This window comes from Hypanus sabinus, chromosome 8 (assembly GCF_030144855.1).
Source record: "Hypanus sabinus isolate sHypSab1 chromosome 8, sHypSab1.hap1, whole genome shotgun sequence".
Lineage (NCBI taxonomy): Eukaryota > Metazoa > Chordata > Chondrichthyes > Myliobatiformes > Dasyatidae > Hypanus > Hypanus sabinus.
Window position 1 is genome coordinate 39,919,891 of NC_082713.1, and position 16,927 is coordinate 39,936,817.

A 16,927-nucleotide genomic window follows, 5' to 3' on the forward strand; every position below is an offset into this window, starting at 1 on the left:
TAAAGCAGAGTTATTTACTTGAAATACAATCGCTTACATTGAGACTGTAGAGCCGAGGTACATTCTCATGAGACTCTTGAGATTGTAGTTCTAACATTTATGAAATGCCATTTTGCTGGCAATGACTAGGTTTATACAAAAGCCACAAATAATTTATGGTGACAAATATTCCCAAGCATTATTGCCATTTTAACTTGAGAAGAATTTTGATCCCTTGCCAATAGGAATATTCTAGTGCTTTGCTGAAGATTCCAGCTCCCTCAATCACCCTTTTCCTTCCTTCTGTGCTACCACTTTTGTTTCTGGTCATGTCTGCTGAAGTAGACTTTTACCTGCTGCAGCTTTAACCCATTTTCAGTTCCAGCCTTGCTGTTTGGTTGTAATCACCGCCCCACTGTTGTATCTTTTTCATAATACATTTTTTGCACCAATACCAATTTCCACCATGCAAACCATTTTTGTTTGCTACATACAAAATAGTTTATGTATTCAAATCTAATACATCAAGGAACTGCCATCTCACAGGTTACATTCAAATATCGGTATTTTATTATTTTGTAGTTTGTTGCACAGGATTACATAAATACAAATAATCAATTTTACATTCATTCCTTTATGTATTATCACAAATTTTATTCAAAATCCTCATTAACTGTCGTAAGGTGCTACTGAGAATATATTGCAATTATGTTGCAAGCACTAACTGAACACCCATTAATACTTATTTTATTTCATACATTCCTGTTATTGAATATATTATGTCCCCATGAGCAACAGATTGATAATACATTTTGATTACTTTTTCAATACACACATGTCCATCCACAATTGCCCTTTCCAAATTGCTACAATTCCTGTAGTGATGCAAGGTAGCAAATTCACGGATCTTGAACCAATAATGATGAATAGAAGATAGAGCGATTTGGAATGAAATTTTCAGATGTAAAAGTTCTCGCAGCTGCTGCCCTCGCTCTTCCAGACGGTGCAGGTCACAGGCAGCCAGGAGCTGGAGAAGAAAATAATTGGAATTTTGCAGTGTTGTATCTTTGCAGTTATGCAAGTAGCTTAACAAAGGTAGAGGTGGTGGGAGGTGTTGGCGAGGGCATGCACACGTGCACGTGTTAGGGTGTGGCGGCGAGGGTGTAGTGTGGCATGGGGGTCGAGGGCAGGGCAGTGGGAGATGGGGGTGACGGGAGAGGGGAAGAGAGACTTTGATTCTACTATACCCAGGCAAGCAGTCCCATTCATTCAATTCCCCTACCCCCATAATCTTTTCCTTGTACTCACACCTTTCTCCAACATACCTATCAACTCTTCTTTGATTACTATCAGTAATAATTCACAGTAACCAATTAACCTAGTAGCACATCTTTGAATCTTGGACAGAAACCAGAGCACCCAGAGGAAACCCCATGTGGTCAGAGAGATCACCAACTCCAGACATCACTAGATGTCAAGATCAAACCTGGTCCCTGGAGCCAAAAGCAGCAGCAGTAAGAGTTGCACTATCACACTACCCTAGTTATCTACAGCACCTCCTGCTTTAAGTTGCTAAGTGGCTCAGCTGAGGTGGTGAGAGTTGAACTCCAGACACATCTTTCACAACCCTGGCCTCTGTGCTGCCACTGTCCCACAATTTGTTTCACAACTTTCTACTGATTTTACTTACCTCTTGACTTCTGCATTACTAAATCTATAAAGTAGATGGCATTGTTTTTATTTATTCTTGAGATTTCCCAGGTCCACCTCCGATCTGGAGTTGCAGCAAGACCAGCATCAGACCTTAGAAGTTTAAAAATATAAAATGTAATCTTTTGTTTTATTTGGTCACTTCACTTACATCATCAGGACCTAAAAATCATAGCCTCCTCCCACACCAATAGAGGCTGGATAAATTAGGGCATTTCTCTCTTCTGGAACACAGGAGACTGAGTTACGAAAAATGAAGAGGGCACAGATAAGGTGGATGGTCTTTTTCCAGAGAGCAAATGCTCTAAAAGCAGCAGCATAGAGTTTTAAAATGAGCTGAACAGTTCCAGGTAGCAACTTTTACTTCCCATGGTGGTGGGTATGTGGAATGAGCAGCTAGAGGAAGTGATGACCACAGGTTCAAATGCAATTTTTAAAAACCACTGGACAGGTGTAGGGGTTGAAGAAGTTTAGAGATGTAAGCCAAAAGCAACCAAATGAGGCTAGATTTAATAAATACCTTAGCATGGACTAGTTGGGCCAGTTTCGATGCTGCATAACACTAAGACTCATTACCTTTAGTCCAAAATCCCATCAATATCATACACCTACCCCGGACTATTTCAACTCTCGACTTCTTGAAGTTCACTTGAGCAACTCTAATGCTCAAAATCTGTACACCACAGGTCTTCCAAGCATTTTCTTCACCAGTTTGGGTTCCTGCCAGTTAGTGTCTCAGTGGCAGTTTTTGGGTCTATATCAAAGAGAAGCATTACCCTTAAAATTCTGACAATGATTTTCCTTTTAGAAACTATGAAACAGATACACATTTCTCAAGTTCTGCCTGACAGTAGGATTCCATAAGTAAAATATCATTCCACAGGCTAGACGCAAGCACTCATTACAAGTCCACCAACTCAGAGCTGTATGAGTTATCCTTGCAAATGGAACAAGAGCCAGACCTATCCCTACAGTGCACCCTCACTCTTCAGGGCCCCAAACAGTCCTCTCAGGTGAGACAGCACTTCACCTGTATGTCTGTTGCGGTCATCTACAATATCCGGAGCTCTTGGTATAGCCTTATATATGTGTGTATATATCAGTGAGACCCGATGTAGATTGAGAGACCACTTCGCCAAGGCACCTTTGCTCCATCTGCCACAAAATGTCGATTTTCTCAGTGGCCACCCCATTTCAATTCTACTTCCAATTCTGACATGTCAGTCCACGGCCTCCTCTACTGCCACAATGAGGCCACTCAGACTGGAGGAGCAACACCTTGTATTCTATCTGGCTAGCTTTCAACCAGATGGCATGAACATCGATTACTCGAACTACCAGTAACTCCATACCTCTCTCCTCTCACCATTCCCCATTTGTTCCCCTCCCCCCACCTTTTTTCTTACCTGCCCATCACCTTCTTCTGGTGCTCCTTGCCCTTCGCTTTCTTCCAAGGATTTCTATCCTCTGTTCAGATTCCACCTGCTCCAGCCCTTTATCTCTTTTCCCATTCAACTTTCCAGCTCTTTACTTCACTCCTCCCTGTTTCACCAATCACCTGCCATCTTGTACTCCTTCCTCCCCCTCCCCACACCTTCTCAGCCTGACTCCTTGCCCCTTCCTTTCCAGTTGTGATGAAGGGTCTTGGCCTGAAACGTCAACTGTTTACTCTTTCCATAGATGCTGCCTGGCCTGCTGAGTTCCTCCAGCATTTTGTGCATGTTGCTTTGGATTTCCAGAATCTGCAGATTTTCTCGTGTTTGTCACACAGCTATTTCCTCTGTCTGGGGCTTCCTGCAATGCAAAAATACAACATAGAACTGTACAGCACAGGAACAGGTTCTTCAGCTCACAATGTTGAACCAAACCAAATAAATTAGTAATCAAATAGCCAACTAAACTAATCCCCTCTACCTACACAACGTTCATATTCATCTGCCTTTCTAAAGGTCTCTTAAAATCTCTAAGTTTCTGCCTCTACCACTACTCCAAAGCAACACCTTTCAGACACCCACTAGTGTTTTTAAAAAAAACTTACCCCTACCTTAAATGCATGCCCTCTGATTTTAGAAATTTCAACACTAGAAAGATACTGGACATCTACTCTTTCTATGTCTCTCTTAATCTTATAAACCTCTATTCAAAATACTCACAGCATCCAAAGCTCCAGAGAAAACACAAGATTTAGCATATCCTCTAATCCAGGCATCATCCTGATGAACCTCTCCAAAACCTAATGTGACCAGAACTGCATGCTGTACTCCAGATACAGCCTAGAATTTTATAAAGCTTCAACATAACTTCCTGACTTTTGAACTCAAATGCCTTGACGAATAAGGCAAACATATCATTTGCTGTCTTAGCCACCTTATCACACTGTATAGCCACTTTCAGGAGGCTATAAACCTGGAGCCCAAAGGTCGCTCTGCTCATCAACACTGCTAAGGGTCTTACCCCTAACAGTGTCCTGTCTCTTTACATGTGACCTACCAAGGTGCAACACTTCACATTTGGGCCGGTTAAACCACATCTGCCATTTCTCCATCCATATCTATAACTGATCAAGATCCCACTGTTTTCTGACACAGATGACAGCAAAAAGCTAGCGCTTACTCCTGATTGTGCTGACAAGTTGAGCACAAGTAATGACGGCTGTAGTAATACCCAAATTGTCTTCTCCCAAATTATCTGTTCACTCTGCTTTCTTAACCCTGATGTTGCATATTGATGCTCACAGCTCTTCTTGAAGATACAACCATCCCCCTCTAAACATGCACTTTTGCATATTCAGTTCTGTCCAGCCACAAAAAATCATTATGCTATGTCTTTCTCTCGTACACACACTTAAATACTATCTGATTATTCGCATAAGTGAGAGCATGAACCAGAAAGCAGAGGCAGCCACTGAACAATTGCTACTTACACTTGCATAGCTAGAGACGTGAAAAGTAACCTGAAAATCAGAGCCATCTACACACATTTCAGGCAAGTCATTATGTAGCTGGAGTCATCAAAAATCAATAGTACAGTGTAATAATGATAATTGAAATTAGTCTTACCATGATAGTCCTAGTTTATCCCTTTATACACCAAAGATGCAGCAAATGAACATTGAAGAATCCTCAAAAGTTACTCATTCAGAGGATGAACAAGTCACTAGCCTTACATGGACCACACACCAGTTCAGAAAAGCACAATGAAATTGCTAACAAATTTGTCTGGCACAGGTCACTCACACATCACAAACAAACAATTGCACATAAAGACAGAGTTAGGAACTATGAGAATTAGCCACACTATATTTCATCAATCAACAGGACACTTCTAAAAGTGTGACTTACTTATAAAACACACAATGCATTCTTGGTGGGACAAGGGGAAACCATCTCAAACACAAGTAGCATGCTGTTATAGCACTTTAGGAAGTTGCCCTAAAAGTAGCAGAGACATTGATTATATTCTTATTGCTAAAGTGGTTTCACTAGATTAGAAGACAACTAATATAACACAACTATTTCACTTAAGGACAGTTTGAGGCTCTAACAAGGAAGGAAAGAAGGCTGGTTATTTATATTTAGGAAGGGTGAAGTATAATGAGACCTGTGCCTCCTTATGCACCAGTCAATGAAAGTAAGCATGCACAAGTAAGTTTGACCTTCATAGCAACTGGATTCAAGTACTGGACCAGGAATGCCTTGATAAAGTTATGCAAATTCTTGATGAAATCACAAGTTAAATGCTGTGTGCAGTTTTGGTTTCCTTATCCAAGGATGGATATTCTTGCAGTGCATGGCTGACAAGCTACACTAGATTGATTCTGAGATAGCTGAAGTGCCACAAAGAGAGATTGGGTCAATTAGGAGGTTATTCCCATTGATTACAGAAAAACAGAAGAAAAAAAAATACCAGTCCAAATGTAGCAGGAAAGTAGCAGGCCAAGACTGAATCAATGGCCAGCAGAAATCTGGGGTGGGTCAGGTATCTACTTATATCAATCACTTCTCATTCACTGGTCTATTTTCTCTAAGCACAAATAAGATCCAAACCCAATAGTAGATAAAGATGCAGCAGTTTATGATAAGATTCAAAACTTACATGTCAACTGAGATCATCTCAACAGGTAAAAAAAATCTCTCCAGTGATGTCACAAAGGTTCACCAAATAGCATTAGCAAACAGAGATTTAGCTTAAAGCAAAGATTTTTATTCACCACTTGATTTAGCAGTTTAGCAATCCATGCATCTTAAGAGTTGTCCTGGCAGCCAACCAGCTTCATTAATACAATAAGCTGAGGTAGACTGCAAGAAAACGGCATGAGTGTAGCCGCTTGAGATTGTTGCGAGCGTCATTTATCTCTTAGCAATTTCAAATTTGCACAGTTGATAGAGTTGATGAACATCGCTAGATTATCATAGGATAACTCAGGCTGTCCCATAGAAGTGGCAGGCATGTCTTAGGCACAAACAGAAGTGTTTGTTCATTCTAATAGCTGTCATCAGAAACAAGATGAAGCTCCTGCTGCAATGTGGTAATAAATGGAAAGTCAGTGAAAAGATGGTAAGTTAATAAGGTACAAGGAAGAAAATTGAAGCTATACTCAAATAGAGTGTGGTGAACATAGCTATCTAATAAACATTTAGAGTGTACAGATCAGGTGCTAAGGATGTCAGGTTTTGAATGATATACTGAAATGAGTTTTGTAAACAGGCTTGGCAAGGTTTTGAAAGGTAATTTAAGCCAGGCAATGCCCACTTGTTTTAATGTGGTTTGCAGCTTTTGCCAGTGATAGACTTGGCTTCCAGTCAGGCAGTGAACATTGAAGGACTCCACAACCAACAAAATTGATCCAACTCTTACAGATTTATGGAGGGAAAGCCTGAAGAATTGGACAAACTGAGTGGGGTAAGGACTCCCTAGGTCCTTAACAACATTAAAAGGATTGCATACATGCAAGATCCTCCCAGAGCAGCTCTCAACTTATTCCTTAGCAAAGCTTGCAAATCAAGTAAAAATCAAAAAGATCACATCTTATCTGAGATTAACACCCCTTATAGAAGTCAACTGTCCATCTCTTAGTAAAAATCAGAGATTAGCAAACTGGACTAACATAGGGGAAAGTGCATCCACATAATTTGGGGGTTGCTAATGTTATTGATCATAAACATCCAAGGGGATTAATAAATTCTGGAGATTCACAATAACCTTTGATACCCAACATGGATTGAAAATGCAGAAAATATAAATGTAGTATAGTTGAGATTAATTCAACATATGGAACTTTGTAGATAGTGCCAGCATTATGATTTAGGACCACCAAAACAATCAACAATTAAGAACAGCTGTGAAATAATCAAATTTCACATAAATAAAAGTTTCAGGATGTGATCAGAACCACTGAAGTAACTAGCTTGAAGTTTTGAAACTCAGCTAAAATAAAGATTGTTCAATGTGCCCACGACATGTAGCTGCAATACCAAATAACAAAAAATTGCAGGAATCCAAAGGACCATATACTCCCAAGAGACATCTCAATTGTTTACCCTCTAACTACCAAAACAAAAAAAATCTAGACTAGTTCCAAGTATCTATCAACTCTCAAAACTGCCTGCAATCACTTAAAATACTTGCTGCTATTCCATATGACAAATTAGCAGTGATAAAACTGGTGAGGCCAGTGGTAAATTTTAAACCAGAAAGTATCAAGTTTTACTTATACAACCAATGGGATTCAGGCACCCTTCTCTTCCATTAAAACTGGCATATTCAATACTGAATATATAAATTGGTGTTCTGCACATTGAGTAGATAGTAACACTTGTGCTGAAACTGACAAACACAGGTGCTCAATGATTATCCTCTTTCGACCATAATCCTGCAGGGCCAGACTCCAAAATCGCTCAGCTCATTATAGCTGCCCAGTGTCGTATCTAAGTGTGGACATTGCAGTAAGGCAAGGGTTAACAATATCCTAGTAAGGATAGACTGCAGACAGTCCAGGTAACAAAGGTCAATGAAGAGCCAAGATTCCCTTTGCACGCCAGGGGCCTCTGAGAAGACACAAGCGATCCAGGATATACACAACAACTAAAAGACAATTGCTTAAAAGCTTTGAAGCGTCATCAGTTGTCAATTTGCAGTTTCTATTGACTTGTAACACCTGTATTATGTAGAGATTACATAAGTCAATATCTGTTACTGCTAGCCAATTCTGTATAAAAATCACATTTCTCTTTTCAGAATTCAGAAGTGTGGAGATGGGCCATGCAGGTCTCCTTGTACACAAAATAAAGTGTGGTTGAATTGTAAGAGTACGAGTATTCTGGGTACAGTTATTTTATTATCTCGCAATGACACAAGAAACAACTTGAATTTCCAAATCTGTCAACATTGAGCAATTTGATACCCAGTTCTGCACATGGTCCTGACTGACTATAATTGAATTCTTTTCATTAGCCAATCTGTTGCCATCATGTGCATTAATTGTTTCAACTACATCAGGTTGAACTATACTATTTGTTCTAAAGCAAAATATACTGTTAATAATGGCCTTGTACTTCCTTTTTGATACAGATACAGGAATTTCAAGACATTGTTGCATTTTCCTTAAATGCACCATATCTATTGTAAGTGTAATCATTTTTTCCTCTCCTACAATTCAGTGTCGATGTTTGAGAATATAAACCTTTCCCCTATAATGATGTTTCTAATTCAATTTCACAAATGTTCACATACTTAAATTGGAAAATTAAATGAAATGATTGCACAGTTCTACAAAACAATTTATGGAAATTCACACTCCACATTTGTACCCTCGTACCATACTTACTGTTGGAAGCTGTCATATACAACGCCTTGCAAAAGTATTCAGCCCCCAACCCTTTGTTCTCATTAATGAGTATTACAACTAAGGATTCTGATCAATTTAACTGAAAATATTTAAATTGTAAACCACATTTTTTAAAAAAATAACAGTAGAACCCAAAAGCAGGGAACATTGTAGAGTATGAAAAACTAAAAATTCAAAAACCAAAATGTCAATTAAAAAGTATTCATCAACTTTTGCTCAGGACTTAGTTGAATCACCTCTCTCAATTACAGGCAGTCGTATTTCTGGGTAAGTACCGTAAATTCCAGACTATAAGCCGCTACTTTTTTCCCATGCTTTGAACACTGCGGCAACACTGCGGCCTATACTACGGTGCGGCTAATGCATGTTTTTTTTTCATGCCGCCAAAAACATTTCGCCTCGTAACAGTAGACTAATAAAATTGATAAGTAGTTCACAGAGGTCCAATGAAATTGTACGATAAATCAAGCGCACTTTCACAATTAAGTTATTGTAAATCAATCATTTGTACTCACCCTCATCAACATGGAAAACACTCGAAGAAAAGCATATGATGCAGCTTTTAAGTTAAAGGCGATCAATCTGGCAGTTAAAGAAGGAAATCAAGCTGCTGCACATAACCTTGGCATAAATGAATCGATGGTGAGACGGTGGAGACACCAGCGTGAAGAACTGAGTCAATGCAAAAAGACGACAAAAGCTTTCAGAGGTAATCATAGCAGATGGCCCAAACTTGAAAACTTTCTTGAAGACTGGGTTAACACACAGAGAGCTGGCGGCCGCGGTGTTTCCACCGTGCAGATCAGACTGAAGGCTAAAGCAATCGCCACCAAAATGAAAATCAAAGATTTTAAAGGTGGGCCATCGTGGTGTATTAGATTTATGAGACAAAAAGGCTTGCCCGTCAGGGTACGCACAACTCTGTGTCAGCAGCTCCCTCCCGACCACGAGGAAAAACTTGCTAACTTCCGCACATTCACTCAAACAAAGATAGCGGAGAATTCCATCAGGCCAGATGATATCATAAATATGGATGAAGTACCTTTGACGTTTGACCAGCCTCTCACTCGGACTGTTAATAAAAAAGGTGACTCATCCATCACACTGAAAACAAGTGGCCATGAGAGAACGTATTTTACTTGTGTTCTGAGCTACACAGCATCCGGACTAAAGCTTCCACCGATGGTAATTTTTAAGCAGCTGACAATGCCAAAGGAAAAATTCCCAAAAGAAATCATGGTGAAAGTCAATAAGAAAGGTTGGATGATGGAGAGTCTAATGAAGGATTGGCTGAGAGAGTGCTACGCCAAGCGACCAGGGGGATTTTTTCACAGAAAAAAAGCATTGCTCATTATGGACAGCATGAGGGCCCATATAACAGATTCAGTGAAAGCTACCATCAAGAGTACAAACTCAATTCCAGCTGTGATTCCTGGGGGCACCAAGAAGTATTTGCAGCCACTGGACATCAGCGTGAACTGGGCATTTAAAGTGGCGCTGCGCGTTGAGTGGGAGGCTTGGATGACGAGCGGCGAGAAATCCTTTACCAAAACAGGACGCATGCGAAGAGCATCTTTAACTCAAGTCTGCCAGTGGATCCTAAATGCGTGGAGCCGTGTCACAACATCCACCATCACCAACGGGTTTCAAAAGGCTGGACTGCTGCGTGATGAAGAGGACCACGCGCGCTCAAGTGAGAGTGACAACGAAGAGACTGAAGTGAGTGACGAGATCCTGAGGTTGTTCAATTTGGACACTGAAGAAGAGGACTTTGATGGTTTTAGTGCGCAGGAGGAAGATGAAGAAGGCGATCAATAACTTTTCCTGGTAGGCTGCAGTATATATATTTTTTTTACCAGTCGTTAGGAGATATTGGAATGTTGTTCGTGCACTGTTCAGTAAAAAAGTATACGCAACGTAATTTGTGTGTTACCGATACGTATGTATATTTAAAAGTAGCTGTGTTACAGGCACTGTTCGAAAAAAAGCATTTGCAATATGTATTTGTTTATGTTACCATACGGATTTAATTAAAAGTTAAAAAATCCTCACGTGTAATATCTTTCTGTGTAAATATCTCATATTACAACGTGGGACACCTGCGGCTTAAAATCCGGTGCGGCCTGTACAAGTACAAAATTGATTTTCTTTCTAAAATTAGAGCGTGCGGCTTTTAATCAGGTGCGCTCTGTAGTCCGGAATCTACGGTATTAGTTTTGCACAATGTGATGGAACAGGATTTGCCCACTCCTCCTTGCAAAATATGTTCAAGGTGTGCCACGTTAGTTTGGGGGTGGGGGGGGGGAGAAAGAGAGTGGCAATGGACAGGAATCTTGAGGTCTTGCCAGAAATGCTTGAAAGGATTAAGATCAGAACTCTGGGGTACCCAAGGAAATTAATTTTCTTCATTTGAAGCCACTATCTATGGTTGCTCTGGGTTTTGGGCTGTTGTCCTGCTTTAAGATGAATTTACTTTCTGGTAGAGGTTATGTTTTTAATCCAAGGTCTCTGTAATTATCTTCCCATCAATCCTGACCAGATTTCCAGTCCCAGCTGCTGAAAAGCATCCCCATAAACCGATGAACCTGCACCAAACTTTACAGTAGGGATCGTGTTACTTGACCGATACCCAGTATTAGATTTACACCAGACACCACATAGTATTGAGGCCAAAAATGTCCACTTCAGTGTCATCCAACCACAAGAGCTCCTTCCTTACTCCATCTTATGAGATGCTTTGAAAAGCTTTACAAGCAAGGATACACTTTGAAAGCCAGGACTTATTCCTTGCCATTCTTCCATAAATACCCTTTCTGGACAAAGCCTTATTGGGTAGCCCTAAGCTCATCTTCAGTTGCAGCCACCAACTTCTGCAGGACACTCAGTAACTTGCAAGTGCCATTCTTGCAAGTGCCATTCTTCTATGGCCTAAAGCAGTGTGGCTGTAGCTTTGTATTTTCCCCCACTTTTTCCACGATGGACTGCACTGTGCTTCGAGGTGTTTTCAGTGCCTTTGAAGTGGTCTTGTACCCTTCCCTATACTTTTGCTTCTTTATTATCAATTTTCTACATCAATCTGGGCAAGTTGATAAGGTAATATACAGTATACAATATACAGTATACCCGAGTAAAGTTTTTGGCTTTGAACTATTAGTCCATTGTTGACAGGCTTTGGAATTCTTCTTTGGAATTGACATGTAGAAAGTTTTGTAGATTAACTCAAAAAAATCGCACTTAAATATATTTTAAATTTAGAAAATAAGACAGTAAAATGCAAAAATAGTTGTGGAGGCCAAATAATTTAAGGCACTGTACATTGTAGTATTATTGACATATGCTGATATGTTATAGGTCACATACACATTGGAATGGTTCAAGCTCTGCTATCAATGTCCTGGGTGTAGTATGTCAATGGACTACTCATTAAGTCCATTGGAGAAGCAAGAAATTCCAAAGATTCTCCAGTACTTACAATGGCAAATGCATTCTTAGTTAGAACTGGTCTCCATTCATTTGAACAGGGATCACAGGGCTGTGGAGATGAAAGGGAAGAATAAGGAATGTAATATTTTCTATGTACATGTTTGATAAATAGCAAAAGTGGAACAGGGCTTTATGGTCAATTGAACATTTTCATTTGAGTTTTAGTCAGGCTTGAGTTTTATAGACCTCCATCTTCACCATCAGAAGCTCCACAGCCTACAACTAAGCACCTTACCATTTGGCTCAGGGACGATCTGCGGCAGTGTGATAGGCCATGCAAATCCAGAAGTTAAATTTGGAGCAAAGCCAAGTGCAGACAACCCCACTCAAGAAATATGACTACCTCTGAAAGAATTTAAAATTACTATCTCCCTGCTTCAAAAAACCTCAATCAATACATATTGCAACATAATAAATACAATGGAAACAGGAATTATAGTAAGTATGGTATTCTTCCTGTATCAACAAGTCTGCAATTACATGGTCACAGATAATACACTATCATGAAATTTTCAAGGACAGTAATGTGTATTATTCTTTCACCAAACTGAGATGACTTCATTTGTTCACATAGTTAAATAAATAATGCTAAATAACTATAGCACTGAATTAGAAATTAGATGATTCATCACCTTCTGCTTCCTTTATACTGTAATTGTAGATCTTCAACTATTGCATAAAATAGACTGCCTTCTTTGACTTAACTTGCAGGGTAATCTTCAACTTATAAGCAATAAAATTTACAGCATGGCGTAGCAGTGTTCCTTGCTCTCTGTGATTATTCAGCACAGGCCAATCAATTAAAGTGGTATTAATACCAAATCCTGAAATCGGACACATATTCATTCCTGCCTGAAACTATGAACTCTTAACAGTTTCCACCCAAGCCATCCAACATTAGTGACATCAGCTGAACAAAAAAGTCAAGTTATTATGAGACTCCCAAACTTCTTTTATTTGGAGGAAATTACTCTAAATTCCATATGCCATACGTTCTTCACAATTTTCTAATATGGTTGAGTTGAATGCACATACAAGAAATCAGCACAAAAAAAATGCTTCAAACATTAGAAGATCAAAAATAATTAAATGTAGCTCAAAATTATGCTGCCCTACAGGTGTTATGTGATATATCTCAGTAACATGGTATGAAAAATTATTTTTTTATTACATGGTATTTTAAGTAGTTCAACCTTAATTCTATAATTATGTCACATAATACCAATCTCCATTTTATCCCGGCTTCCTGGAAGCATGAAATAATCAGAACCAAAGGTTTAGAACGCCTTTTGTGCACCAGGATTGCCCAGAACATTTGTCAGCTCATTATTTTCACAGTTATTGCAAGAATGGCATATAAGGGAGTAGCTGAATTGGACACAGTATTGTGGCACGATGAGCAAGATAAAATCAACTATTCATCTGTAAGTGACAAATCTGGGCCAAAATATTCAGAAAAATCATTTCAGTTGTATCACTGACCTTTTACAAATAGACATAACAATTAATTTAACACCTTAATCAAAGGGAAAAATATCACAAATGTCTGGTGCTAGTCATTACCTAATCCTTTAATTTTATTTTTAAAGGCAGGATACAGCAAAACAGATTAGCACAATATGCTGCTGCAATTGTAATTAATTGGATTTTTACCACAATTCAGTGTCTGGCTGACTGGGAGGGGACAACAGAGGATACTGTAAATATTGGTCAACACATTAAGGGATCACTGACATCCAACTGAGACACTTTGTTTTAACATCTCAAAAAGTCAGAAACTCTAATACTAAAGCATATGCTTAATATTGCTCTAAAGATAAATTACTTTCTACTAGTGTACAATGCCTTAAAAAAATCATATGGCACAATTCTACTGCAGTAGCAGAATAGCAGCCATTGCTCAAGCACTAGTATAAGAGTTTGCAGCTCCTTCTTATTACTTGATGACAGATGGACCTAGGAGGTTTAGCACTGCAGGCAGCAATTATCGGGACTGAAAATCAGCCATAGATAAACAATCAGTTATCAGTATGATAGTGATAAGCCACGAAGACTGGGAATGGATCTTTCAAAAACTATTGAAATTAGATTGAAATTTGGTACATTAGCAAGATGATATGCAACAAATAAGATCTAGAAATTATTGGAACTGCTTAAGATTGACAGCTGTAAAATTTCAGGGTGTTGGACATGAAATATATTGACATATTTACAAATTGTTATCAGTAATTAATTTACTTATTCTTATTGATTAGAATGCCATAGACTGCAATCAGTGAAAAATTAGGCTACAAATCTGATCAATTCAAGGATGACTGAAAGTATGAGTCCATGTTGGGGTGAGAGCATAAGAGAATCAATGAAGAAAGTGGGAACAAAAATTGCACAAGGAAATAATTTGTTTCCATAATACAATACTATGAAACTCAATTCGTTGAAGATTCTTTGCTAAAAATAGAATTCAAGAACCAAATTCCATACTTTCCACTTAAAATACAAACAATTCAAGCACAATAACCAAGAATGTTGTCCCCATATCAACTTGTCATATTCGCTGAAAGCTAAAGTTAATTTCATATCAATTCAAGTGATTGAGCTGCTTTAAGTTATCCTTCATCAAAACCTGTTCTGTGCACTCCTCTATGAAAATAAAAGATAATTCAAATATTTGATTCATTCTTGAATGGATAAATAAGGGTTTTATTTTAGCAGAAGAAAAATAAGCAATACATTGAAGAATGTGGGAGTGAAACAAAAAAAAGAGGAATGGTGGAAAATGATGATCAGAAGCCCCAACAAAATCCAACAGTCCATGAGTGATTTTTAAAAATATATATTCTGGTGTAACAACAGTAGGTTCATTTCACTAACATAACCTTGATTTCACCAAACATTATGTAACACAATCATTTCCGTTAAGATCAAAGGACTTTAACAATTGGTAGCTACCTGAATGAAAAATACTTCCAATAGAATTAAAAACACTTTTTATTTCACCATTATCACTCAGGGATTCCAGGATTAATGCATATTGCATCTATGTAATGTAATCCTTATTTTATATACCTTAGTGTAACCATTTGTTTTAAAACATCAGAACAAAGGGAAAACGATTTCTTGATCAGAAGTGCATGTTGCAAGGATAAAAGGGCAAAATAGAGTTTCTATCTGAAATGCAGAATACTCATTTTTGGTGTTTAAAGATGTAATGTAAAATTTTATACAAGAGAACATGTCTACAGAGTAAAGTTTACAAGTACATAAGCTGCACTTATGTAGGTAATTCATTTTAAATGCAAGCAAAATCATTTTTTTTCTTATTCTTCATGTAAATTTAAAACTACAAACCATGTTACAAAGGGAATGGAAGGAAACTAGTAGAAAATATTTACATCACCAAAAACCTTTTCTACAAGAATTCAATCCGATTTTCTTTGTTATTTCCTGAATATATTACAATTCAAGTAACTGCCATTTCCTTTCTGCTTATATTATCTTTAAAGATTTGATTGGCACATAACTAGATTAGTGATTCACAAATGTTTGAGCCCCACAATGGGAGAATTTCAGAAAATCTAAAATGTTTAAAAAAGTACCATTTTGTTAGCCATAAAACCAGTCAAGCGTTATTGTTGTTAATACCAATCTGGCTAGTCAATATATTTAAGAGAAGGAAATTTGCTTTCAGATTTGTATGCAACACCACGAATTCAATTGTCTTCATCTGCCTCCAGTTTAAAATGACCTAGCAAACCACTCGGTTTCAGGCCCAAAGAAAAAGAGGCAACAGCCCATTAACTAGTCAAGTTCTTTCATGCCCGACTTGTCATGAAATCTGACAATCAGGTACACCAACACAGTAGCACACAAGTTCACTTTACTCTTCAAGCTATCAAATCATGGATGGAATACAAGTATTTTTGCAATATTTTAAATATATAACGAAATTCTTGCAGAATTTTGCTACTTTTGTTGTCTGTCCAATGACTTAGTGCTGTGGTGAAAGGCAAAAAAATCCAAAAGTTGCCAAAAATGTTTAAAGTTGTTTTAATACTTGTTAGAGATTAGAGCATTAAGCAAAATAAATTTTTGGAATATTGATGTTTTAAATGCAGAACATCCCATTATTCCTTCACTTTCCTTGGTTCTTCCATTTTATTTCTCACTCAAGGCCTTAAATAATAAAAGTTAAATTGTAAAAACAAAAATATTCCTGGAAAGTGGATTTATTTTGTTTCGTTATTACATAGTACCTTAGTAATAATAGTTTCCATTCATGAATATGCACCACCTCAGTACTGAATTAGAAAGCATTCAGGCTGAGTCACTGAAGAAAAAATACAATGTTGTGTGGAATGCAGAAAAGTCAGTCTTGGGCCAAGACCGATTGAAGTCAGTTAATTCAATATTCAGTAGCAAAAGAAAAGTCATAGTTACAAAAACACTATTGAAATAATGGAGTATCACAATATCTCAATGCTCAAAATGTAGTCATGTAATGAAAACTCACCTTGCCAAGTGTCTTGAAATGAATTTAATACATTTTGTACCTAGTCTTAATTACCAACCATTACAAAATCCATCTTCTGCCAGCTGCAGTAAGGAATGAGCTTCTCCTCTTCTAACTGTAAACCACGTACAAATAACCAGAAAAAGAAACTAATAGAAATGAAAAAAACAAATGGTGAAGGACTTAATGGCGCAAAGGTATGCCAAAGATTAAAAGAAATAGCAAATATTAAGAATTTATTCACATTTCCTAAGTTTTATAAAAGTAACTGTACGTCACTGATAATTTGCCAAAATAAATAGACTCCAAAGAATGAGACAATAGCTTGGCAAAAACATCAATTTTTTTTTAAAGGAGGCTCTTCCTTTATCAGGAAGAAAATGCGAGTGACCAAACCA

At 38.0% G+C, this 16,927-nt stretch overlaps 1 protein-coding gene across 1 annotated transcript in view; it reads right to left on the minus strand.

Moving 5' to 3' along the window:
* Window positions 1-529: 529 nt before the first annotated feature.
* Window positions 530-16,927, minus strand: part of LOC132398062 (non-POU domain-containing octamer-binding protein-like) — a 98,733-nt gene continuing 82,335 nt past the window's right edge. Inside the window, exons 13-14 of the transcript XR_009513533.1 lie at window positions 1,670-1,782; window positions 530-1,006 (exon numbers count right to left, since the gene is read on the minus strand). The gene's annotated coding sequence lies outside the window, so the exon portion shown is untranslated. The remainder of the gene's footprint in view (window positions 1,007-1,669; window positions 1,783-16,927) is intronic.